Source organism: Ochlerotatus camptorhynchus, unplaced genomic scaffold, assembly GCF_037179485.1.
Source record: "Ochlerotatus camptorhynchus isolate MF236.1 unplaced genomic scaffold, CSIRO-AGI_Acam_v1.1 ptg000098l, whole genome shotgun sequence".
Taxonomy (NCBI): Eukaryota; Metazoa; Arthropoda; class Insecta; order Diptera; family Culicidae; genus Ochlerotatus; species Ochlerotatus camptorhynchus.
The window spans coordinates 235,072-262,550 of record NW_027040588.1 but is presented as its reverse complement, the minus strand read 5'-3'; the positions used below and the strand labels follow the sequence as shown (position 1 = coordinate 262,550).

The following is a 27,479-nucleotide window of genomic DNA, read 5'->3' as shown; positions in this document are numbered from 1 at the left end:
GAACATCAATTCAGCATATCATTTACCAAAACGAATCCTGTTGCAATCTCAACCATTTTTTCCAACAACCCAGTGATTTCTCGTGGAAGTGCAGAGGTGTTCTCGGCTTCCATTAAAGAGAGTATTACGTCAACATATTCCTACCCATTCCTTTCTTGACCAGCATTCGGACGTAGCCGGCGTTGGTATTGCCTAATTTTCGATTAACTGTATTTACACATTGAGGATGATTGCTAGTCCCAAGCAACGTCTATTGGTTCTCTGGGTAAATACAGCTGATCTGGCAATAATAGAGCAATCATGCTCATTATTTGAAGTAGCTTCGTTTTTTGAGGACAACGATATTTTTTTCGAACCCATATGCTTTCATCTCGATTTTTAAAGATTTAAAGCAAAATATTACCTTCACTGTTTGACACTAAACTAACAAATTGACAGCTCGATCTCATGAAAAGTCCCACCAAGGGGTGCTAAGATGGTGATTTTTTGCAGATATAATCTCACTGTTCGTTCAAGCGACATTTACCGCCATGACCCTAAGTAGAATATATCAACCGATAGATACCAGCACTTGTTCTTACTGCACTGTTATATTTATTGAGTTCGTATTTCAGAGACAGCACTTTACAGAGAAATAGCTCTGTAAAGTGCTGTCTCTGAAATACGACTACAAAAAATATAACAATATCATCTGCCTGCTGCCAGCGCAGGGCTGCCCAAATCGTCATCGTCTTTTATTCATCAAATCACAACGTAAGAAAGGGTCCTGACCGTGCGCGATCACTTACTTATTTTAATAGTTCCAGTGTACCTCCTAAAATTGATGAAATTTTTAATTTCGTTTACATGCGCAATCTGCAATCACCTCAATACCCCTAAAGAACACAATTGGTCAACTCGGCGTTTTTCAAGAAAAGGGAAGTCAAATAATGTCTGGATGATATGAGGGTCTGCTTCTGAGTATTCATCCTATGGCTGTGTTCCATTTGGTGAATTTTCACTGAAATTTGACAGAAGGAACAGACAAGTAATCAATTTTGACAGACATCTTCTTGAAAATTAGACGATCAACAAGAAAGGAATTTGTGAACATTTTATTTTATTTTCGAAGTGTCAAATTGAAGTGAAAACTCCAAGGGGTAATCAACTCTGCACACTGTTCCGAAGCACAGCATGGCACACTGTTCGGCACGTCAGATCACTCGTTGACAAGTAGGTCACAAAAACATATACAGTCAAGATTCCTATAGTGCGGATTCGTTGTTGCCAGATTCCTATGGTACTGATGCGACTGGATTCCTATAGTACGTTCAATCCGGCATTAACGAATACACGTACCATATGGGATTTGAGCTAATTGGGACCAAACACTGATTGTACGGCAATTTGAAGAGATAACTTCCTGAAGTATCTGGAGAAGATGGTAAGCAGATAGTTGGCCACCTTTTGGGATGAGTCAGTTTCCTCTAGGACACAAGTCTGGTCTGAAAGATCCGGAACATGCGTAAAAGTGGTCAATTCATGAAACTAATCCTAGAGCTCCGCGGTTTCTTAGAAACCGCTCATAGACGTCTTATCACAATAAATTCGGAGGAATGACCAGAAAATGGACGCTGGGGACCTCGGAATGGTTCACTAAAAGATCTGGAACATCCGTAAAAGTTGTCAATTTATGAAACTTATCCTAGAGCTACGCGGTTTTTTAGAAACCTCTCATAGACGTCTTATAACAATAAAATCGAAGTTTTGATCAGAAAATTTAAACTGGGGATCACAAGATGATCCACTTAAATATCCGGAACATCCATAAAAGTGTTGAATTCATGAAATTGATCCTAGAGCTCCGGTGTTTTATTGAATCCACTCATAAATTAATATGAATAATAACTCAATAAGACGATATTTTCAAATGGTATTCGATATTGATTCAATTTTGATGTGATGAATTAAAACTATAAACATTAAAGATAGACCCTCATTAACCTCTTACTCCAAAGAAGGATCTCTTAGAAATCAAGAGAAAGAAGTCAAAGAAATCCAAGGAATAATATTCAAAAATTCCGTTAAAAGCGCCTAGAAGTTATTAAATACTCAAATACCACCTAGTGTCATCCATGATAATAAAAAGACAAATTATGCCTATTTCTAAAAACACCACAGAGTGCTGAGATCAGTTTTCTTGGACTATCCACTTTAACGGATATTCCGGAGGACCATCCAATTGACCCTGAGGTCCATTTTCCAGTCACTACTCCGAGTTCATTCTGATGAGACGTCTATTATCTTCCAGGGGAGCGTCTTCAGGGTCTATTTTCAGATCATAACTCCGAATTCATAATTTTAAGACGTCTATGACGTCGTGGTTCACAAAATTGGTGAAATTATAACCTTTTTTTATTATTTGTGATAGACCAATGCCATGTTCGAAAAAGTTGTAGGACAATCAATTCTAAGCAACTTTGCTCAAGTTCCAAATTTCTTGGTTCATGAGTTATGATTTTTTTAATCAAGTAGGTTAGGGTCCCAAGTAACCAAAAGTTCTGACAAAAGGTTATTTGTGGCTTAAGCAGCATGGTTGGTGGTGGTCTATAGAATTCTAAGCAGCCTCATTTTATGTCGTTTTTTACTTCGTTTCAACAGCGAGGTGATTGCTTGAGACCGTATAGCGATTTCTTCAACAAGCATGCTTCATTCGGTTGACTGCTTACCCCCTCTAGAACACGCATGTACACTTTTTCCTGGAGAACACCGTTTAGGAACGCCGTTGTTACGTCCATTTGATGGATCTTCAGGTTTCGGTTCGTCGCAATCGCCAGAATCGTCCGTATAGTTGAAAGCTTTGCCACTGGAGCAAACATCTCTTCATAGTCCATCGGTCTTCAACGTGAACTGGCATCGGTCTTCAACGTGAACACCCATTTAGTCGGCACAGGCTTCACTGCATCAGGGCACCTCACCATCGTTCAGGTTTGATTTTTCTTCAAAGACCTTAGCTCGTCAGCTATTGCTTGCCTCCATTCTGTCTCGTGGGGATGACCGTCAACCTCATCGTAACATGTAGGAACCTGCTGAGATTCATCAGCAGCAGAAAAGGGCTCTATAGGGGGCAATAAAATCAGCTAACCAATCTGGGGTCCTACGCTCCCGACCACTAGACCTCGGAACACACTCCTCACAGTTGTTCCCATTCTTCGAGTGTGGTGGGAGCGCCGATGCACCTTCTTCATTAGTGTTGTCAGCAACTTCGTCAACATCTTCAAACTCATCTTCGCACAGCTCTTGATGGTCATCTTCAAATTAATTCGTTGGCTGCACGTCATCTGTATTGATCTCTTCAACGGCTGGAATAACTTCAGGAATCAGCATCGAAGCTACTTCTTCCTCCAGCGATTTCTCTGGTGTCTTGAACGGAAAACTTGTCTCGTCGAATTTCACATCTCGTGCCACGAACATTTTCCTCGTTTTTGGATTCCACAGACGATAACCGGTTGGTGCATAGCCCAGCATCACACTGCGCAAACCGGTTGGGTCCAACTTGCTCCTCTTTTGTTTCGGAACCCCATTTGCATGGCATCCCAACACTCTCAGTTTCCCAACATCTGGTTTCTCACCGTGCCAACATTCAGCCGGGGTACAGTTTTGTTTCAACGCTTCAGTTGGACTTCGGCTTGTTGTGTACACTGCATTCAATACTGCTTCGCCCCACATAGATTTCGGTGCTCCGGATTCAGCTAGTATAGTCCTCATTTTTCCACAATGGTCCGCTTATGCTGTGGTGCATAACCAACGGTTGATTCAACTTGAATTCCTTGTTTCATATAGTACGCAAGCTGATCATTCGAAAAGTATTCTCTTCCCAGGTCACACCTCAAGTTTGCGATCTTGTTCCCGAACTTTGCCGTTGCCATGGCCTCGTATACTTTGAAGAAATCAAACACTTGGTCCTTCCGTTTCATCAAATATATAATCTCACCCCCGGAAAAGTCACGAATGACCCAAGAGCGTTAAAGTGACTATAATCAAAAAAAAAAAAAATTATAACAGCAAAATGAGTATAGTCATCGATAAACGACACGAAGTACTGATACCCATCTACTGTGTTCGGTGTTATCTGGCCGCAAACATCCGTATGAATACGCTCCAATGGTCTTGTTGTGCTCAGTCGACTCTTGTTGAATGGCAACCGGGTCATCTTGCTCTCTGCACAGGACTCGCAAAATCCACCTTCATTTTTAATTTCCCCGATTTCATCTACCATTTCGCTCTGCTTCAGGCGTCGTACATTCTTGAAGCTCAAGTGACTAAACCGTTTGTGCCATAGTTGCAACTCATCACCATCACCTTTCGCAAGGATGGCCGAATCTGATGTATAACGCTGCATCGTCAGGTAGAATAGATTCCCGCGTAGTTCCACCATAGCTATTATTTCACAACCGCGACAATGACAGCAAATTGAACTTGAGGTTCTTCACAAATAAGACGTTTTCCAAGGACAATGTCAGACTGTTCTCACCCATGAACGTCTTCGCTTTCACTGTGCCTTCTTTAGTAGCAATAAGTTTCTCACCTTGCTTGGCACTTTCAATTACCAGCGGTCTGTCGAACTCTTGAACTTGTGACGACTTGCTCTCGAGTCCAATATCCATTCAATGTCCAATTTCGACTTGTAGATCGCTGCCTGGGAAATCATCAACGCCACTTCTCTGTCCACGGGAACAGTTACTACTTGAGCTCGATCATACCGTTTTTTGAACTTTGGACATGCAACCTTCTTGTGCCCTTGTTCACCACACACAAAGCATTTTCCTTGAAACTTGGACTTTTCCTTGCTTCTTTCCGATCAATCCGAGACACCATTGGCACATGAATTGTCTCCTCTTCCCATTCGTTTCTGCTCTTCGGCCAGCAAACGCGCCTTCACCGTGTCCAACTTTAACTGATCATCTCCTAGGTTCTCCATAGCCGTGGTGACAACATCGTACATCGATGGCAAAGAAATGAACAGTTGACTTACGGCATCTAACTCCGTGACAGTAGCACCAGCTCCCTTCAACTGGCGGACTAACTCGTCAAATTTTCGGAAGTGGTCCTTTAACGGTGTTCCTTCTTCCATCTTCAGCGTTGCTAAGGACTTCGCGAACGTGCTTGCGAGGGAGTTCCACATTTCGATCGCAGTATTCTTGTCACGCACGTACCCCAGATGAGAATCCGCGATGTACGCAACTAGAATAGCCTTCGCCTTTTCGTCCTTTTCTTGAAAAGGTTTCCTCTGCACTTCGTCAGCTGGTACATCGTTCGTGATCATTTCCTTCACGCCGTGAGCCGACAACTGCGTTTCGACCCGGAACCTCCACACGTCGTATCCTTCACCAGCAAACTGGACTATTCCTACTTTCGCCGCGCTTGACATCTTCACTCCCGTCTTCTCCGTAATTCCGTAACGAACTTCTGGATTCTTCAAATCAATTAGTTTCAACTTCAGAGGCCGGACGTAACTGGGCCCATAACCTCTAGAGAAAGACGTGTGTTCAGTAGGAAGTCTGGTTTAATGCTACATAAAGTTTTCAGTTATTGATAACGGGTAAACAAGTTCTTAACTACAGAAATCAACTGCTCCTTCGATCCAACCCTTCAGTTAAGGACAACCCTAACCTGCTCGTTTTAAAATAATCATAACGCATGAACCATAAGGGATAGAAATTTAATGTTTTGAGCAAAGTTGCTTCAAATTGATTTTTCTACAACGTTTTTAAAAACACTGCATTGGACTATCTCAAAAATTAAAAAAGGTTGTAATTTCAGTTCACCAATTTTATGGACCACTCTAATTTCACTAACATAAAAAGATTGGTCAAAACATACGAAGAAACTTTCTTCATAACACCATATACCTAAAAGTGATGGTTTGGGCTCTAATATTTTTGTCTTCCAAAATACGGCTTTGGGACCATTGTGCACTGGTCTCCAAGGTCAATTTTCTGGTCATAACTGTAAACTAATTCTGATAAGACGCCAATGAATGGTTTCGTAAAAAGGCGGTGTTCCAAGCTCAGTTTCAAGAACAGTTCTTTTTTCGCAACACGAGAAAAGGACCTATCATTGTTGATCGATTCTCTTAATCGATTTTCTCTTTCGCGAATAACCCGACTGCAAATGAATTTTCCTTTGAGTGTGTTGTTCCAGACGCAAGCTAACATCATCTTCTGTCGAACTATGCTGCGAGAAATTCATTAATGTAGCCGTGGTAAACCAAAGAGAAAGTCGATGAAGAAAATCGATCAACGAGGATAGGCCCTTTTCAAATGTTACGCGAGAACTGAACAATTTTATGGATATTCCGGATCTTCCTAGTGAACCATCTCGTGGTCCCAAGGGTCCATTTTCCGATCACAACTCCCATTTTATTCTGATGAGACATCTCTTTAAGGAATGATTTGGAACCTCTGGAGGGCCATTTTGTAGAACCAAGGGTTAATTTTCCGATAACAGCTCCGAATTCATATGATTAAGTTGTCAATAAATGGTTTTAAAACAACCGTGGAGCACTACCCAACTAAAAAATTTCACAATGTAAACGCTTTACTCATTTCATTTATACAGTCTCAAGCTGTATTCAAACGTTATACGATATGAGGAAACCTTTACTCAACCTCTATACAAGCAAATTTGGCGAACTTAGTTAGCTACTTATGGCTTTTGGAACGGTCGGGAGAAGCTCTTATTGCAGATCCATTTAACGCTTCTATACAGCTGTTATCCTGCTGTTTAGTTGTGTGTGAACTTGAAAGGCGCTTATTCAACCTTTTCCCGGTTGTCCAATAATCACTACACAGCTTTCTCTTGAAGCCGGGTTAAATACTGTTTACGCTTTTTTATGAAGGAATTTATTGAGTTTATTTTGCTGTGAATCAAATTAATCGAAATTAGTTACAAATCATCACCAAATTATTCAACGGAACCTGGAGTCGAACTCGAGACGACCTCATTGGCAATCCTTGACACTACCAACTGTGCTACGCCAACACTTTGAACTTATGTAAACAAATCAACATTCCCTTCTACAACAAAATCGCTGAGTAGAGGCTTTATAATAGTGCACATGAATCACTTTTCTCGATTAGTTATAAAAGAGCAGATTAAAAGCTGTAAAACTGCACACGTCTAAAAATAAATCTAGTTGACTGTGAAAATGCTTCCGAAGTTGCTCTAACACAGTTTATAAGCTGAGTACAGGTTGTTCAGTTGTTGAAAAAGCACTTTTGATGTTTATGTTATTCAGCAAGAGTTGTTGGTTGTGTAGAAGCCATCAAATGAGTAATATATTCACTTTGTTAGCTTTGTTTTGCAGCTACAAGTGGAAAGTTGAATAGTGTGTGTATAGAAGTGACATAAGCGTTTATTGGCTGATGTTATTCAGTGCGACTGACAAATTGAATAATGGTTGTGAGAAAGTTGAGTAAACGCTCTCCAAAACTATTTTGCTAGCTTTTGCTTGTAGCTGTATCTGCAGCTTCTTTTCAGCTACTTCACAACCGTTGCTAAGGATGCATACATTATTTTCTCCAATGTACAGCCGTGCTATGCCACATTTCGAAAAATACGGTATGTATTTTCTACATCGTGAAATCAATTAATACTAACAAAATTCAGCTCATCTCATCAGATTCGCACAAAAACCCCTGCGGGTCAAGATCAGCGCAAATTCAAATTTCTTTGACACCATAGTTTATCGATAGGGTGTTGTCGATACGGCAGTCAAAACCCGATATCTCCAAACTCCAACGTGGGTTGGTCAATGGTATCTCTGTTGGGACGAAACTTCTCTGAACAGTGACTAAACTGTGCTGGCTGCAAATTTTGAAGATGTTTGTTTTCATCAGTTGCCGAGCAGACATCCGGAAGAGTGTCTGTATGCAAATTTTACTCTTTATTCCAAACAGCCCTTTAAAATAAGACTTTTCAGCCTAACGTACTTCGACATAATGACCCAGCATCGAATAAATAATTAAGGTTTTTTGGCCAGGTTCGAATCTCGGGTTTGCAGATGATCTCCCGGGAGGAATTTTCTTATCGTCCTCTGAGTTTTTCCTCAGATATTCTTTCTCTCGATTCACCCCTATCCTGCGAATCGTGTGATTATTTGTCACTAGTAATATGACAAAAGTCACGTCGTGTGACGTGAATCTTCATTTCTGTCTCCAAAGCAAGAACGTTTCATTAAATGAAATAATAATGAAATAAACTGTTATTGTCGTTGTTGTTGTCTACAAATCGACGTCAAAAACTTTCGAAAACGTCTGCTAGAAGCGCTGTAATAAGCAAAAGAGTTTGCTCCATTAATAAGTGGGCCATGGTTTAAGAACTTTGAAGTTGGTTCCGAAACCACATCAACCAGCATAAATTTTAACTCCGAAACGAAAAGAACAGTAACAAAACCACGCCATTTCGGCTAGAAGATCCAAATATTTCCCCATGGATAATTGGAAAATTCCAACCAAAGATAAGGCAATAAATCGCTTCCTGTTCCATAGCTTTGCTCTGCGAATATCCACCTATCGGGTTAAATTTGTGCCGAAACACACACCAGGCAATGCGAGTACACACAATCATAGTAAGCTTTGCATGCGGTTGCACACGTACGCGGTAAACCGATTAAAGCATTTCTCCCTACACTGAACGAAAACCTCACTCTCAACTGCAAAATGATACCGCCGCAAACAAAAAAAAAAGCGCTCATCTTCTTTCCACGCGGAGCTCCTTCCAAAAGCTCATGCGGATTAGAAGCGCTCATACGCGTCCTCTACCGGGTACCTATCTGGATTTTAGAATTCGACCGAATTCCATTCACTCCGTTTGGTAATCGTCCGGAAGAAGACTCCAGGTGCGAAAGCACTGCTGCAGTCTATTAAATCCTCACCTCAACGTGTGCGAGTGGTTTTTGTAAGTGGATGTGAAAATCGAGAATAGAGACCGGTTGGCCGGCCCTGAATGGGAATTAAATTTTCAATTACACGCTACAGGGACTTTTTCGCACATTTACGCTCGGTTGCGTCCGAATAGGCAAGCTTCGCCGCCAAGCTTTGGGAACTGTTTGTTGGCGGAGGTTTTGGAATCTAATTTCAGTAATTACCGTTATCGTATGGGGAAGAAGATACTTTCGTTGTCAGTAGTAAAACGTTCACTTGAACGGGCTCCTTTCATTGATTCAACGGATATATAGCTTTCAACCTTTCGCTCGAGTGCACCTGAATGTAGGCATCCTGCAAAAGGATACACATGACCCTAACAAAATTGCACCGCATTATTTGTCGTGCTCATTCAACGGAATGTCGATCCCATGATGCCACTAACCAACTCAGTCTTTCGATGTAGCCAACCAGCGACCAACAAGCCCGGACAAACAGGCAGACGAGCATGAGAGAAGAGGGAAAAAAATGCAATCATTTTAATGGACAGTAAATATTTTCGATATGTGTTTCCTCTATCGTTTGCTGTTGGTTTTTCATGGAGCTACTGGTAGGTATCGATACTGGTCACAATGAACCGGTAACCAAGCGACCGACCGACCTGCCGGTCTTCCACATCAATAGCTGCTCGCAACCGTCGTCGTTCGGGATTGCTTTTAAGGGAAATGCTGAGAGCTTGGATCATCACTGGATGGCAGAAAGATTTAGCATCACAAAAAATAAAAATTGCATCGCACAAAGTGCACCAGAGCCCTTAAAGTACTCAAATTTTAATAAACGTGATAGCTGCCTATGAGCAATAGGAAATCCTCTAATGGTATCCTCCGCAGAAGGAAAGATGCCTACCTATCACCCAATCAATGTGCTGCACTGAAATGGAGTTTAACCACGTATGGAAACATTTCAATCAACCTCCAACCTGGGTTGCTTCCAAGCACTTCGCTATGAGAAATGCCGTTAGTTTGTTAGTCAGAACTCAAAACCGGTAAGAGACACCACTCTGAAATGGGCACCACTGACAGATAAGAACTATTGAAGCGAGAAAACAATCATTGGAAAACATTTCATAACCCTGACAATGTTTTTTTTTCTGCTGATTTTCCTTTTGATTTTCCTCCACCAGTATGTTTACGTTGTTTGAATTCTCAGTGAACTGGTCAACTATGTTTTCTTTAAATTTCAAATAACATTTATGGAATATAAAGTGCATTGCCATGTTTTGCCCAAATCGCGGTCGTGGAAGTGCAACGAAGTTTAACAAGGTGAGAATTGTCCGATTTCCGAAAAACGCTGAACTTCTAAAAATGGCTGGAGTTTTGCGGACTACCGTCGGATTTTTCCCTAGTTGCGTTTATGCAGTGTAAGTTGTAATGATAATTATTTGGTGGTATCTAGTTAAAGTGTACTGCTTAGAACACACGCAATTGTATTTTGCTAAAGAAGGTGGGAAACTTTTGAAGCTGCCTGGAGCGATCCCGGTTCATCAGCACCAAATGCATGTTGTGCCAAAACCATTCCGTGATTTGACATCGCAATGCTTTTGACCAACAATATAACAAGCTCTTTTCTTTCCTTTATTTAACGTCGGTCTCTGTTCCGCAATCTAGTGCCAATCACCGACGGACATCGATTGCCATCCATTGACGGCAATCGAATGTGCAAGGAAGACAGCTTCCACACCTGCGTAGGATATCGCACCCATTCAACACACATGGGCCGGGACCAACGGCTTTACTTCCCTTCCGAAGGAAGACGTGACCAGAGATTTTTATGCCTCAGAAAAATCCCACCGACCTCGGCTGGGATTGAACCCAGACCCATCGGGGTGTTAGAAAGCTTACCACTACACCACCGGCGCCGGCTTATAACATGCTCTGTTTACTACTATATATTTTTTATTTTTTTTATTTTCTGTTTGAATTTATTTCACCCCAATTACAATACTTTTCAACTGAAGCATTCAGGAAAACGATAAACATGCTCATTTGGCTCACATTTTGACAGTTCTCGCTGCTCGATTGGCTCAAAATGGCCGTTTCCGTGAATCTATAAATCGACAGTGAGCATTCATAAGGGCGTATACGCGATGATCGATTCTCTTCGTCGATTTTCTCTTTCGTTAATAACTCGCTAGATTTAACGTTTGTCGGTGCGTTTGCTGTTGCTTTTGATGGCCAATGCAACCTGTTACAACTCTACATTGAATAAATTCTGCAAAATTGTTTCGCTTAGCTGTAGCAATGCAAAGAGAAAATCGATGAAGAGAATCGATCATCGCGTATACGCCCTTATGAATGCTCACTGTCGATATACATATGATTACTAGCTTGAACTGGTCGATTTATTTTTAAAACGCTGGGTAGCCTCTGGGACGGGACTTGACAATCAGGGGTGGGGTGTGACTGTCAAATTCGAACAATCGTCGCCTACCCTGGGGCAGGCTTTCCAAAAGTACAGCCTTCTCGTTACAGTTCGGTTAAACCCGAATAAACTACCACTGTGTGCGAGACGGTTTTATGACAGGTGGGCAGGAACTCACAGTCTCCCAGTGTTGGTGAGTTCTTTGCCGTTAATGTTCACGAAAAGTTCACTATTTTGCTATACAGAAATTCAAAACAAAAATTTTTATCTGCGGATTTGAATAGTTTTTGACCTGTTTCATACTACCGGAAGGTGTATGCTGGTCACAAATGCCGTGCCAAACTGATTTCCTACTCAATTAATCAATCTTTGATGTGAAATTCGCTAATAAACACGAGGCGCATTTCTTATAGCAAACATGCCATAACAAAATGGGCATGGTTCATTTAAGTAAACAAACTAACACTTCTTCCGACTGTGGCACCTATGTATTAGCCGTCTCGACCTGTTATAAAACCGTCTCGATTCCGCAGCATACCCAACTAAAACGCTGTCCAGACTGGAGAGTTATAACATGTTATAACGGTTGTCAAATAATTGCAAAATAGAAACCACCATCAAGATAGCGCTATAACATGTTATAACTCTGTAGTCTGAACGTACTATAATGCTGTAATGAAAAGGCTGTCACAGAACGAGAATAATGCACGATGAGAGAATACAGTCAAGATTCCTACAGTACGGTTAATTGGTCACCGTACAATGAGAATCAAGCATTAACGAATACACGTAGCATATGGGAGTTGACGAACTCAGTTTTTCAGGTTATTTTACAAGATAACGTCCTGGTGTCTTCGGCAAAGTTGTTCAACAGATTATAGTCCAAGGGAATTAGGAATCCAGTAGGATACAAACCGGTTCTCTGCAAGGTGCGGAACATCCGTAAAAGTGGTCATTGCATAAATCTGATCTTAGAGCTTCACGGTTTTTTGCAAACGTTCTTTTTTACTATTATTAATAATGAATTTGACATTATGGGCACAATCTAGTCCTGGGAACCCACATACCGGCCCTCCGGAAGATCCGGAACATCCGTAAAAGTGGTTAATTCATGAAACTAGTCCTAGAACTTCGCGGTTTTTTGTAACATGCACTACTTTTTTTTATTAAATTTGACATTGTGACCAGAATATGCTCACGAGAATCTACGATATGGTCGTCCGTTAGATCCGGAAAATCCGTAAAAGTAGTCAGTTCATGAAACTGATCATAGACCTTCACGATTTTTTTTACAAATGTACATTTTCACAGCTTTAAAGAATGCATCTTATATTGTAGTCAGAATACAGTCATTCGAGGCAACATAATGGTCCTCTGGAAGATCCGGAACACCCGTAAAAGTGGTCAGTTCATAAAAATGATCTTAGAGCTTTCGTGATTTTTTTTTTTTTTTTTGTGAAGGACTAGTTTACGACTTTTATGAATTAACTGGTCAATTCATGAAACTGGTCCTAGAACTTCGCGGTTTTTCGTAGGAGCACTAGTTTACGACTTTAATTAATATATTTGACATTGTGGCCAGAATATGGTCACAATAAGCTACAATCTAGTCCTCCGGAAGATCCGAAACAGTGGTCAAATCGTGAAACTAATTTTAGAGCTTAGCCATTATTTTTGCAAACGTTTTCTTCACCACTATTAATATTGAATTTTAATGTTAGTCAGAATACAGTCCTGGGAAGCCACTGATTGATCCTTCACAAGATCCGGAACATCCATAGAAGTGGTAAATTTATGAAACTGATCTTAGAGCTTCGCAATTTTTTTTGCAAACGTACTTTTTCACGACTGTTAAGAATGAATTTTATATTGTGGTAAGAATACAATCCTGGGAAACCACACACTAGTCCTCCGGAAGATTCGAAACATCCGTCACTTATTACAGTCAGCAACCATAGCAATTTATTATACACCATTCAAAAAAATTCTTTCAAATTTTGTTATTTTCAAACAAGAACATGTTATTTAATTATCAATTCTATTAATAGTAGGGGAATTTACGTATTCTCGTCAATCTAAGCAGCGTCCGCACTTCTATTAGCATTTTTTCAGCGTCACGCACATATACGACGTGTCTGTTGCTTTACATTCATCTGCTGCTCGCTTCTCTATCCATTCCAATCGACAGAGTTCTTCAAAACTGTTTGAAAGCATTTTTACATCACTCCAAACTTCTCAGGTGAGTGTGACTATTGTCGGCAGCCTCATTTTCTTCGGCAACCTTCCCATTAGAACTCCTTGTTAACCAGCTGTTCTATTATCGGCAACTCGAAATCAGCCCCATTTTGTAGTGCGTATGCTTCATTTGAAGAAAAATCTGACATAACAGGATTGCTTGGTCGTACAAATATAATCAGATTGAATGGGTGCCGAAGCCAACATTTACCCTAATTTATTCACTGGCAGTAATTTTCATCTCTCTGGGAAAAATCCGAATATTATTAAAGAAACAGTAAAAAAATCCTCAAATATTATCACTCAGTCGCACCGTTAAGACCTTGGAACGCCTTCCAGTCATACATTTTGGAAACAGCTTCCTGAATAAGTTCTTCGCTCAATTTAACTAATAGTATGTTTGAAAGATTTTGTGTCGATAGCTTGGTTCGTGCTGGTGATAGCACTAGTGCCAATGCACTAAATGCACGTTCAACTGACATTTGCGTTGACGGCACAGTCATTATTGCCAGAGCAGTTTCAGAGAGGTCCGCTTGAGTTTCTCGGCGATCTCGCCAGTGTTTCCACGTGTCATACCGATAGTTTTGATGACTTTCTAAATCAAGACTAATATTTGTGGAATCATTATTGTAATATTAATAATATATTAATGTTAAAATGCTTTTCAAAAGTTAAAATAATCATTATTTAAATATTTGAGAGGTTTACGGTTTATATTTCAGTTTTTATAAAGTGTTCGTCACACAGTTGGTTAGAAAGCAAAATGTAACACCTTTTGAAAAAAAAAATATTTTATAAAGAAAAAATTATATTACATTCAAATAAAAATTAACAGTTTTTAACAGAGCATGTGGAATAGACTGGGTCAACTATATATTTAACCCTTGCTCCCCACTGCTCATTCGATTAGTAGTGAGGTCCAAAACAAATGCGCAAAATTTGTGTGTATTTGGATAGTAGTCCTGAGCTAAAGCCGTTATCAAAACCGCCATACATTATATGTTTAATAACTTTTGGTACTGAAGCCTAATCGTTTTGCGGTTCCAACAAAGTTGTTTAGCATAGTTTTCCAACCTAAATAAAGATTGGCGAATATTCATCGATTTTTCGATTTTTGGCAGGCAAATGAATATTTATTGACCAACAAATCGTGGTCTTAACCAAATACACCCAAATGTTACACAGTTGTTTGGGACCTCATTACTAATCGAAAGAGCAGTGAGGAGCAGGGATTTATTAACCGCCATATAAACTTGACCCAGCCTAATGTGCAATGTTAATTATCTTCAATTCTTTCACTCGTTTTAGTAAGTAATGTACACTTTTGGAACTTAAATGCCAAAAAAAAAACAAAAAACAACTTACCCTGGTTTCCTCCTTTTCCTCTGGAGTCAGAACAGATGATGAAATATAATTAAACCTGGGATCGATTAATAATGCAGCTTTAAAGGGCAGATTTTGTTGAAGCTGCTGAAGTCTTGTTTGCAAAGATGTTGTTAGCTGTTTAGCCAAGTCATTCGTAAATTGCTGATTAACTTCCATCGTGCAACGAAGCCAGTGGATGTAAAAATCCCCCAAAGACATATGTTTGGCCTGCATCTCTTTTGTAGCTACATAAACTGGTTGCAACGCATTTTTATAATCTTCTAATTGTTTATTGTTTATCAGTCAACAGGTAAAATGTTTACCCCAATGACACCTGTTCTACAACTAAATACAAAACTAACGAATAACATAAATTAACATAAAACATGTTTAAAACTACGCTTGTTTGTTTCTCGTGACACGTTGAAATCGTACACATAATAACACCGGTTGAATACACGGGACATGCTTCGCAAAGGTTCATGAAAGCCAGAATTAGTTCTTGCCGGAGGGATGGTGATAAACGAGTGCGACCGAAGATTGCGACGACGTGTGTTGATGTTCAAGAAACTAAGAAGCGTAGGACTGTCAATGTTGCCTTGCAGAAGATCCCCAACAAAGCACGCTTTTGCCACGTTGCGTCTTGCTTCTAGTAATTCCAGATTTATAAGTAGACAACGGCTTTCATAGCTGGGCAGGTTGATTGGATCTCTCCACCTAAGATGACGTAGAGCGAACCGGACAAATTTTCGCTGAACAGCTTCGATGCGTTGAGTTTCATTCTGGTAATAAGGAGACCAGACGATAGACGAATACTCCAAGATAGGGCGCACAATTGAGCAGTATAAAGCTTTTAGGCAGTAAACGTCCTTGAACTTTTTTGCAAAGCGAAATAAAAATCCTAGTTGCGATGAGGCTTTAGACACAACGTACGCGACGTGATCCTTGAAGGTTAATTTTGTATCAACCAGAATCCCCAGGTCCTTGACTGTCGAATCACGTTGTAGATTCACGCCTCCCAAAGCATAGCTAAAATGGAAGAGTGATTGCTTGCGGCCAAATGAAATAACCGAACATTTGGACACGTTCAGCGACATTCGATTAATATGGCACCATTCAGCGAAGGCTTCCAGTTGTTGTGGCAGAAAAAATGCGTCTTGTGGTTGCTTTATCATGTAGTAAAGCTTCAGGTCATCGGCATACGAGAGTTTTAGGCATTTCAAGATGAAATTGACATCGTTCATACACAGCAAGAATAGAAACGGCCCCAAGTGACTTCCTTGGAGAACACCGGACCAAACCGGAAAGGAGGGCGAAACGTGGTCTACAATTTTGACGGACGTACTTCGACCGGTTAGGTAGGATCGAAGCCAGGAAAGCAAGTTACTGTTCATTCCCAGCTTGTCGAATTTAGCAACTGCGATTTGATGATTCATTTTATCAAACGCCGCGGATAAGTCTGTGTAAATAGCGTCTACTTGTTGACCATTTTCTATTTGGCGGATCACGAACGAAGTGAAACAAGTCAAATTAGTTGTCGTCGAACGGTTAGGCATAAATCCGTGCTGATCAATCGAAATGTAGTGTGCGTAGTTCTGAACCAGCTTATGCAGAACGATCACCTCAAACAGCTTAGAAGTGGCGCTCAACGCAGCTATGCCCCGATAGCTCGAAACAATCCGCTTGCAGCCTTTCTTGAAAACTGGGAAAACATACGACTGCTTCCAGCAGTTTGGGAATGCACCAGTAGCCAAAGATAGGTTGAATACTCTTGCTAGTGGTGTTGCAAGTGTATCCGCGCAGCATTTGAGGACAAGCGATGGAATCCCATCCGGACCACATCCCGTGGAGGATTTTAAATCCTTTCCGGCTGATATAACCATATCGTTCGTGATCACGAACTGTAGCCCAGAGGCCGAAAGTTGAGGAACATTTCTGGTGGCGACGGCTACATCCTGCGGGAGCGATGTGTTCATTAGTGAAAACATAGCTGAATTGAGAACGGAACAGGTCGGCAATGTCAGTGGTGGAATCAGCTTCGAACAATCCGTTGGTCATCGTAGAGGGCAGTCCGGATTCCATCCGTTGGTCATGGACGTAACGCCAAAAACTTCTGGGATTTGTCTTGAAGCGCCTTTGCAAATGGTCCTGATATGCGTTGTACAAACGATTATTAAGTTGGTTGTATTCAGTGCTCGCCGCCATATATCTCATTCTCGTGGAGTCCGTGTGATACTTGCTATGTCGTCTGAGAGCTGCCCGCTTCACAGTCCTAAGATGCTTGAGGTCAGCTGGCTTAGCCGGTTCGTGTCTAGACTTCACGGGAACGAACTGATCGATGGCATACCACAGGATACCAGATATGGTCGACGCAGCGAGGTTGGCATCACAATTTTGAAGCACCTCGTCCCAATCGACATGTGCGTGGAACTCGTTCATGCTGTTGAAGTCAGCCTTTCTGAAATCATACGCGATGCTTTCAGAGGTATCTTGGAAGCGTTGCTGTGGACTTATCTTGAATTCCATCAGTACAGGAGGATGATGCCTGCAGATTTTAACGAGCGGTGATGGAGCTTGCATAACTGTGCTGTGCTCGCAAAGTTCCTCACTGACGAAGCATAGATCAAGCGTACGATTGTTTTCATTTGCAATTCCACTCATTTGTCTGAGTCCAGCGGTGCTATACGCATCAAGCAGCTTCCGTGATGCCAAGCTAATCGAGGATCGTGATGTAATCGGGTACAGGGAACCATGTGGACTACGCTGCCAAGAGATCGAGCTCAAGTTGAAATCGCCTAGGATGATAACGTTGTCTCTTGGTGCTAACTGCGAAACCACCCAGTTAAGCGAATCGATATGCTTTTCGATCAAAGATTCATCGTTTACTCGATCAGGGGGAATATACACAACGCATAGGTAGAGTGTTGCATCGACAGTGGCAATTTCTATCCATATTTGCTCAACCGCCGAGCCATCAGGAGGGTCGAGCGTACGGGATTTAAAACTCGAGCGAACAGCCAGCAAAACACCACCTCCAGTGCTTTTGTTGCTATTCGAAGGCGACCGGTCTTGTCGATAAACGGAATATGATTCGCCAAACAACTGATTCATTGAGGTTTGTCCATTGAGCCAAGTTTCGGAAAGTGCGTAAACATCATAGGAACCGTCGCTGAAGGCCAATTGGTACTCGGCGAGAGAGCTGTTGATCCCACCAACATTTTGGTAGTACATCAGGACATTCGAAGAAGCAGGTGCAGCATTACTTGCTAGAGGCGCAGTCCTAGGGATTGAATATTCGTCAGAGCGGGGATTGCCGTTACTAATAGGATACTTTCCATGATAGGCAGCTTGGAAGACCCCATCGCCAGCGCTAGACTCAGGGCTGGGACGACTTGGATGGCAGGAACGAGAGAACTGCGACAGGTTTTCGATGATGGCTGGAGGCGCGACTAAGCTAGGCGGGACAGGAGCTTCCGTACTGCTTTGTGTCAGGCGTCCCGGGTTCAATGGCGGTGATCTATCATGAATATAATTCCAATAATCTGATAGATCTTGAGTGGTAAAAAATTTATATAAATAAATAGAGCAAATTTGGTTATGTCAGTAAATTTATCTTACCTAGCTCCTTGAACTGCTTTCCTAGATCCCTGTAAAACTCCTCGTGATCATTTAGGTTCAATATCATATCATAAATTCCTCCCCATCTTGTTTTTGAATATAATGGAGGGAGCGGGATATTTTTTAGATCAAATGAAGGCTTGTATGCAGATTTTCTGGAGTTCTTAGCAACGGCTGTTATGCTGCGGATACGGTTATCTGTATGCTTGATCACGTTCGTCACAGAAAGCTGCAGAGTATGCACCGCGCATCTCACAAGGCTAACTTTGGTTGAAAGATCATCGATTAACTCAGTCAGAAGTTCATCGTTGTCTTCATAATTATCATCGTCTTCGTCCACTATCAGTTTATCAGCTCTCAAGAGTTGTACGTGCTTGTCAATTTCTTTAACGGCCGCTAACATATTCGTGCCATTGTCACAAGTTACGGTAAATACCTGGTCTAGTGTAATATCATATTCCTTCAAAACATCTTCATTTTTATGTTTGATAAATTTTGCAGTCTGCCGTTCGTTCAACTAAGTAATGAATCTTTAACATTTACAGCTTCGTGAAATAAAAAAAAACACCATGTTTCGTTTCTTATAACTTCTAAACTTTTATATCGTATAAGAAAATGCGTTTTTAAAAAGCAAACTAAAAAAAATATCAAAGATTCCTAACACATATTTTCTGGGGAGCCGTTTTTATTTTTTGTACAGAGTTTTCGATTGACAATATGGTTTTCGTTTTTGTTAATAGAATCTATGAGTTCTCTGTGAACTAGCAAATTATGTATGTTACTTAAATCAAAAGAGAACTGCCCCATGATGCGAAACAGCAACATTGTATTTTTTCCTATTTGTGCTACTTGAAAATAGAAAGCATATTTGTCCCACTGATTCAATTAATTGTTTTAATGGGACAAATGTTATGCAATATTCCAAAAGTACATGACGCAGTAACCAGCGATTTTTAATTTCAAATTCCCGTATTTTTTCAGGTTTTCCTGGTTCCAAATCTCAAAAATAAAAATCTCGTTCAGTAATTAATATCATTCATAGCTTGAATATCTGAAATGGTATTTGATAATTTGATTATTTTCAAAGCTGAATACATAATATTACTATTGTTAGAAACCTAGATGAATTAACAATTAACAAAAAAATTAACAATTTTGTCAAACCTCTTAACGGAATCCGTTTATGAAGAGCTTTTGAGTGTGTTGAGTTATTTTATTTTAATTCCGTTATAATTGCTTTTCTTTGGCAGATACGCGTATTTCGTTTACTCCTTGCAGACCTCTTCAGGGAAGTCTGCAAGTAGTAGACGAAATACGCGTATCCGTCAAAGATAAGCAATTATAACAGAATTAAAGGAAACTCAACTCAACTCAACACGCTCAAAAGCTCTTCATGTTTGAGAAGTTTTTTTTTATATTGTTCACGAATACGTCCTAAAAATCACTAGTTTCACTTTAAATATGAAACAAAGATAGGTTTAAAGAATTGGGATTCTCTAAAATTCATTAAACAGGGTGGATAACGAATTTTCATTTCGAAATTCTCGGATTTTTTTTCCTGTTTTCCCGGAACTAATTATAATAAAGCCCTTGAATAAATTATTCTTCTAATCTATGTTGTTATACTTATGATAAAAACATATCAATTTACTTGCCATATAAATCTGCACTCACCAGCGATGTGCCCTGATTCATCTTCTATATGATTTACGAGTACATACAAATCCGTAAACTTTTTTGACATTTGTTTAAATTCTCCCTGAACTAATTCGAAATTTATTAAATATTACAGAAATTTGCTGAACGTCCCTAAAATATCCAAATATCCCAAAAAATTTGCATATTTTTGTTCAAAGTACTGAAAAAAAATTCCTTAATTTCTCCTAATCTACTGTTTACCATTAAAATCTACTCCAAGGTCACATTTTAGCCTATTGAGTTTAAACATATCTAGATAGAGCTGAATTAGGCGTAACAGCGTTTGTAAACAATGACTTCTCTCGATAATTTTTAGGAATTCAAGGCACGCTCACGCAAACCAACAATACCGTCGGGTAGGGAAAGTCTTACCCTACCTGATGGTGATGTTGATTTGCGTGGGCGAGCCTTGACTTTCAAGACATCATTGAAAGAAGTCATTGTTTACAAAAGCTGTTACACCCTAGTTCCAGCTCTATCTTGATATGGAAACTGACATTCGATTTATGACCTTGAAAAATGTCCAAAAAGTACTATTTTACAAATTTATGGTGGTCCTGAAAAGGACCGTTTTGTCGTGATGGTTGAGTAATGCTGAGCTATTAGGGTGTTAAACACAGATGAGGCTGGTGAGCTGTATGTTGTTTAGAATGAAGGTGACGTGTTTGGCATAGATGACCCACAGCTACTCACGAAGAGCTACCGATTCCGATCAATAGCGGTGCGGCTACTTCTTTCTTCTTTTGATGCTTATGTGAGCTGCTGCTCGCGGTTTGGAGGTTCGTTGTGTACTGGAGAACACCACCATCGAATAAACACCGTCTGGTGAGACCGGATGGAATTCAACTTTGAAATCTATGTTAGGGAAATCGTTTTTCACAGGTAATCGGTGATAATTTTAAGTATCATAGCAACAGTTGCACGATGAAAAATTATAAAGTCTGAAATTTAACAGATGCGTAGAAATATTTCTGATCAATTGGTGATAAAATGATTGAAATTGGTCCAGGGGCAGCTGAGTTATTAACGTTTAAAATCTTTCATAATTTTGTTACATGTTCCATTTTCGGTTTTCACAAAGTTTACCCTCATTCAGAAATCACAGACGTAGTCCTACGCAGGCATGGAAAATCATTTGCATTCATTCCATACATTCATTTACATTCATTTGCCTCTAACTTTTTTCATCAACAGCATTCCGCAAAATGATGTATGAAGCTTTTGTAGGTTTTGTTATTAACTACAACTTTTGCTCATAACTCAAATCTGTATCTCTTATACATAACGAACTAGAGCGGGCAGAACTTGTTACTGATTTTCAGTGAATGTAAAATACATTCACTGAAAAACAGTAGTGGCTTCTGTTCGCTCTGGTTCGTCATGCATAAGAGATACGGATTTAATTTGTTTACAAAAGTTTTAGCTAATAATAAAACCTACAAAAGCTTCAAACATCATTTTGCAAAATGCTGTTGAAGAAAAAAGTTAGAGGCAAATGAATGTAAATGAATGCACGAAATGAATGCAAATGATTTTCCATGCCTGGTTCTACGTCAAAAAAGACCTATTTTTTCACTGGATAAAAGTAATTCACCAGGATGAGCTATCCACTATTTCTCGATTCCTGGGCATTCAAAAGCGGCGAGGAAATGGAAATACTAGCTGAAAGAATAAAGATGAATATTTTTTGGATTTTTTGGTATCAAGTTAGAAAATAGGTGTAAATACCGATGAATCGGTATATCTGCCAACGCTGGTCAACAGGAATCTGACATGGGAACAGGTCAAGGCAAAAGCGAGCAACCGCTCAGGATGGAAATCTTTCACGTTGGCCCTATGAACCACTACACACTTAGAAAATATCATGTAAATTTAGGTGCTCTGTGAGTGACATATACGAGCGTCAATTTTGACATAAATTTGAGTCATAACAGACGCGAAATATAGCTCAATCAAACGTATATGTCGTCGAGCAACGAACATTTCAGTCTCGGAACACTTAATATTACATGATATGTTTGTTTACGTCTCATCTTTTATGTCAAATATGGATTCCGTCACGTGTAAAATTAGTTATTTCTAAGTGTGTAGGGTGAAACTAATGTTCTGCCCGATAACAACTCAGCAGCACGAGACTCCTTGAACTGTGCCTCAGAGTCGGCGCACTACTGGTCAAACCCCCCAGGCTACGCACGCAGACGAAAAGGCACTCAAGCTTTCAAATGAACTGAACCACAGTGCGGATCAACTTAAACACTGTATTTTTTTTTTCCAATTAACGATACTGTGGATTGTGTGATGTTGTGATCGATTTTCTTTCACATACCCTTGACGACGATGGCGACTACGACGACTGCAGTCCAGCGAGCGCTCGCTGCGGTTGTCGGCAAGATGGCGGTTCCACTGCTTGGTGAAATTCCGGTACAATTCCGACAATGGCCGATGCAGCAAGGCTGACCGAACGTCGGCTGTTTTTACCGGAACTGGTAAAGCGGTTTGTGGAGATGGTTGCGATGCACAGGCGCTTCCTTTTGACGAAGCCGGTCGACGACGGCAAGGCCGTCCTCTGTCGAACCGGGAAGGGAAATTATCGTTGGCGTTTAGGGCCTTCAGCCCGAGAACGATGTCCTTTCCGTTTAGCTCAAGGAAACTGAATGTCACCTAGACCGTAGCGTGCAATGGCGGTCCTTGACTCGCCAACCAGAAAGAAATTTGATTGGTTGAAAAAGGTCCTAGCAAGGAGGTAACATCCATTAGTGCCGTTCTTCGACCAATTTCGAGGATGACTTGGATTTTACCTCAATCAGCTGAATTGGTGATTTACACTTCACCTCTATTCACTACTCGCACTTAGTATTCTGTTAAAGGATACTCCACAGACACTTCAAGACCTACAATTGAAATGGCCTTAACTCCATTTTGTAAACAAACCTTGTAAGGCCATTTTCTTGCGAACCGAAACCTTCATTCGCAAACCTAAACCACAATCGGGTAGAGGAGAATGTTGGTTTGCCTTTGCGGACTTCTGTTCGCGAGAAAATGGCCTTACAAGGTTTGTCTTCAAAATGGAGTTAAGGCCATTTCAATTGTTGGTCTTTACTTCTGGTCTACACACTCGCCTGAGATAAAGTGAACGATGGCCGTTCTATAAGCATCGCAACACCCTTCAGCTCATCACCCGTGAATCAGTGTCACCATTTTGCCGCGGCCATGCACACCTTATTCAGCAGTCGGCCGTTAAGCATGGCCGTATCGTCTGCCCAGTGGGTTTCACCGCAAGTGTTATACAAATTTACTTGCATGCTCGATCACATGGCGCATATTTAAAATATTTCATTGGACCATTGTAACAGAACAATGGTTACAAGGGGTGTGCAGGATACATAAGTAAGTAAGTTAGGAATATGCTTAAACTGATCTGAGTAGAATTTGAAGAGAGTCCTTTGTAGGAAGGAATCCAAGGAATTGTAAGGAAATTTCTAAAAGAATTCTAATGTCATGAAAAGGACAATTCTAATGGAATTCTGATGAGGGATCATAGAAAAAGAAACCAAAGCATAATGCCATGCGAATTTTCGGAGATTGCTAAGGAGATTGTTATGGGAGATTAAAATTGTGCGATGAATTCCCGAAGAACTTCAAAGGATTCCGGAGGAGACCTTCATAAGATAATTTTGAGGAAAATTTGAGCTGTTTTTAGATCATTATTTGGACAGTTTGAAGGGATTTGTGATGAGCAATTTATAGAGGATAATTTCCTGGTAACTTTTGGAGAACAATTAACGAATTCTTTCTGAGTAGAATTTCATGACGAATCTCAGAAGAGTTCTACGGGTAATATGTGGTAAAAACTGTCAGAAGTATTAACAATGTGATAAGAATTTCAAGGAGAATTCGAAAAATATTCTGGAGAGAATTTCTAGGATATTCTGGAGCAGATTATATGAGAATAATACAGAGAATAATATGCTGAAGTCTGAGTTAATTACGATTCTGTGGAAATTGCAGAGAAAATTCTTAAAACAATCCTGTGAAAAACATCAAGGGTATCGCGATAATTCAAACATAGAAAATTTATCAAGGAAAAATAGAAAAAGGTTGTCGACTGGACTCGAACCACGAACTGCGCGATTAGCAGACAGGTGTTCTCCATGCTTCGGAATAAAGATAGGCTAAAAGCGAATAAGAAGCGCCTATTTATATTCATACTTCATTTCGTATGCTTTATCTGCTGAACGGGAATTGGAGGAAAATGTGACAAGTGTGTGTCTCGTTTGCTGGTTGCTGGTTTAGTCAAAAGCGTAGACAGAACTCGAAATAAATAAGATAAAAGATCATAACACCGTCTGCAAGGTCAACATATATCATTCACTGCAGTATTCGCTGTGGAGGATGATAGGAAATGCAGCTAACATCCAAAGTAATTCATTTTTAGTTTGAGTGTACATACTATTACATATTATTTTACATGAGTAATTTTTTTCAGGTTATTGTATTTGAATTGCTGAAAAAGTTGGTTAAAGTGATCATTGATAAATCAGCAAATCTCATACGTATATTTTATTTTCATACAATGATGCCAACAGATCTCTGAAAGAAAACTTTATTATTAAAAATCAGTATCGCCGGAACACCCACCAAACGAAAGCTAAGGGTCTCTCTTTTTATATGAGATTGGTATGGAAATGTTATATCGGAGGGTCTAGAATATTTTTCTTTGTATTTTTCAGTGTCAACCGCTTCCAAAAATTAACCCTATCGACCATTCAGGCCCAACAAATCACCCCCGATAAAACATTTTGAAACAAGCCTCAACCGAAACAGTGCTACCTAAGATTACGTTTTGGCCTGAAATTCTCTGATCGTACGACAAATATATACTCTTTTCAAAGCTCCATACTAGTATAGTCCATGCCATATAAAACAAAAAATGTTCAAAGCTCAACAATCAAATAGAGTTTGCTTTTCCAGAAAGCAGAAATGTTTCAAAGTCCATAAGCCCCTGCGAATAAAACAACTTACTGACCAAGGGTTGCTTCGATTTGTCACTACCAGGATTTAACGCTCGGCACAGCCAAAGCCTACTACTGCCCACTTCCCGCAACAACATTGGCAATGACAAACTGCATAACCATCCTCCCAACCAAACCCAGGAAGCAACCGAACATTTCATTGTGCAGAAAATCCCTTCGATTGACAAAGCAATCCACACAAAATGACCGCATGGCCTGCTAGTACCTGCTATGATGCGGATCTTCCTGTAGTACACCGGGTCTCTTTATTACTCCCGCACGTACTGACCCCCGATGCACGTACGTGCAAGAACATGGCTCATAAAATATCGCCTTCTTCCACCCGGGCGCTACCCGGACCGGGATCTGCTAGGCTTCATAGGAATGGGTTTTCCGTGACTCTTCGAGCTTTATGTTGCGGGGAAGAAGGAACCCGTAATAATAGAGAAGCGCAATTGCGAGGCGTTTTATTATCATCTGACATGAACTACAAAGTGCAATTTGTGGTTTCCGCCACGACCTGCGGTGTAACTTTCCTTCACTTGACAATTGTTCCTTAGGGGAAAATGCGTTCTCGGTGAACTTTAAGTGGTTGGGTTCGTCTGGAGCTGTCAATTGTCAGAAATCGATTACTGCCAGGTGGGCCCGGTAAGGAAAACAACTCCCAACTGGGAAGTCAAGCCGAGCCGTCCTGATTGATGACTTCGAGCTGTTCTCGCTCTCGCAGTGGAACATTTATCACCTTGGGAGTGAAAGTCAGTTCAAGTCACGTTCCGCATATTCCGCCGATCGGTCTGCTTCAAGCCGAATTCTGCGCCTTGGATGGGTATCTGGGTGCAATCAATTTTCTTTCAATTTTCAGACTCGCTGGGCAGCAGCCAAGAAGGCCCCGGGCCATAACTTTGAATATTTCATAACCTCGAAAGAAAGAGAAAAAAATAAGGAAAACTTTGGTCTAGCGCCGAATGTTATGCAATTTGCGAAACATTTGTCGGGAATAATTTTAAATTTCCCTTTCCCAGGGACTGGGAGCGCTTATTCTTGGCACTGCCATCTCCGCGTGAATCGTGAAGCAATTCAAGTGCAGCTCGAAAAGAAGACGGTTCTCCGCTTTACGACGTGTTCCGTCTTGTGCCGTTTGTTCTTCTAGTTTAAAGCCGAAAGAACCATTCTGGTTGACTGGAAGGGGAGTGCAGCTTATGACCTGGAACGGAGTAGTGTCCGTGTTCGCTTGGTCGTTTTCTTTTACGTACTAGCTTTTCCCACGTTCCGTCCTTCAGCCGGTGGTGCGAGGAGCAAAAGGCATAAAAAAGTATACCCACAGGAGCAGAAGCAGCAGCAGCAGCAGCACGAGCGCATCTTCTCCTTCGTCGGAACACGGACCATCAGGAATGCCCTTATTTGCGATGCAACAAATTGCTTGTGCCAAACCATGGACGGGTCGTAAAAAATGCAAAATTGACCAATAAAACTAAATGAAGCTGAAACTCTGCCAGGACCCAAGTCCGCTGGAGGTGCTGCTACGTTGGCTACACGTCACGTTGTCGTCTTCGTCGGTGCGGGCGTGATGACGGTGAGCTGGGAATTTCTCTTAGTTACAACGAATGGAACAGCAACAACAAAATACGGTGGTTCGCCACTTAGTTTGACAGTTCAAATGTACATACCTGTTTCACAGACAAACAAACAGCTTTTGAACAAGCATTTGACGTTCAATTTAAAAGTATCGTAGTTGGTAGTAACGCCACCAACGAACCGACGTGACAGCTCATAGAAGCTACTTCCAAAATCTTGCCCAAGACGCCATATTTAAAAAACGTTAAACACTACCGCCATCTACTCATCCGATCGCGACATATCATGAGCAAGGATACGAACACACGTTAAATTTATATTGACTTGGTTTGCGTCTCACCTCGTTTGACAGATCTGATCGCCCGTTGGACAGATCAAATCGCTCATTTGACAAATCGAATTGCGGACAGTGTCATGTCGGTTCGTCGGTGGTAACGCCACCTGTGGCGCGCATAGTCAATACTCTTGCGTTTGACTACAAATTGTTCAGACAACGATTTCCGGCCTCTACATGTCATCCTCATTCCGAAAATATGCATACTATTGCAGACGTAGATTTCAGACGATTCTGACGATAATTCCTAACGATAATTCCCATAATTCCATATGGGAATTGCAAGGAGATTCCAGAAATTCACGACGGAGATTC

At 40.7% G+C, this 27,479-nt stretch overlaps 1 protein-coding gene and 1 pseudogene across 1 annotated transcript in view; one reads left to right on the top strand and one right to left on the bottom strand.

Moving 5' to 3' along the window:
* The window catches only part of LOC135698903 (uncharacterized protein DDB_G0290587), a 525,472-nt gene that overhangs the window by 263,984 nt on the left and 234,009 nt on the right, over positions 1 to 27,479 (top strand). The gene's annotated exons all lie outside the window — the stretch shown is intronic.
* Positions 4,841 to 27,217, bottom strand: LOC135698900 (uncharacterized; annotated as a pseudogene).